The following is an 838-nucleotide window of genomic DNA, read 5'->3' as shown; positions in this document are numbered from 1 at the left end:
CTACCTAGTACTAAACTATATGTAAATAAAATCATTGGTCTTCTCAAAACTCACTGGGGATTGTCTAATAGCTTCCACAAATTGTGAATGTTTTTTAATTGATAGGGACTGTGAGTATGCTCATGCTATAAATACAGCTCATAGTGCAAAACAAGTTATTGAACAGTAACTGTAGAGACTCTCAAATCTACATAAATTGAACTTTTAAACTCTCAAAAATACCTCACACTTCATATTCTTTTTGAAAAGTAACAGTATTAACTTGTATATACAAGTAATATGTTATTGCAGGCAGGTGGTGAGCATCTCTACGTTCTTATAACATAATGTACAATTAAGCTTAGGTAAAAGAAGAAAAGTTAAGGAGTTAACTCTTTGGTAACAAATAAAAATAAATGGCTTATACTTAGATTTATCTACTGGTGCTTTGGTTGAAAAATACTGCAAAATTTGCATGTTTGTTTGATTTATTGTCTCTACTCCTTCCACATTTTGACATTAAATTTTATTATTGTACCATTCAATTAATTAAATCTAGGTAATCTGACTCTAATATGGAGATATGAAAAAATCTAAGTGCAGTCAACATGTTCTTAATTTGCCACAGAGAAGCTCACCACTTTGGAAATACCCTAGTTAAACTCCAGTCATCAGCATTAGCAAACGTGACCTGACTTTCTCTGCTTGATACTTGCAGCAGTTTGTAGAAATAGGAGCGGCGGGCTGCGTCCCGGCACCCGGCCGCCCACATGGCTAGCTCTACTCGAAATAATTACATGGACACTGTGTTTATTTAATTACCGCTTGGCCCTTTAGCTCTAGCCCTTACTGGCTAATT

The sequence above is a fragment of the Microtus ochrogaster genome, unplaced genomic scaffold, assembly GCF_000317375.1.
Source record: "Microtus ochrogaster isolate Prairie Vole_2 unplaced genomic scaffold, MicOch1.0 UNK14, whole genome shotgun sequence".
NCBI lineage: Eukaryota > Metazoa > Chordata > Mammalia > Rodentia > Cricetidae > Microtus > Microtus ochrogaster.
This window is presented reverse-complemented; position numbering follows the sequence as displayed.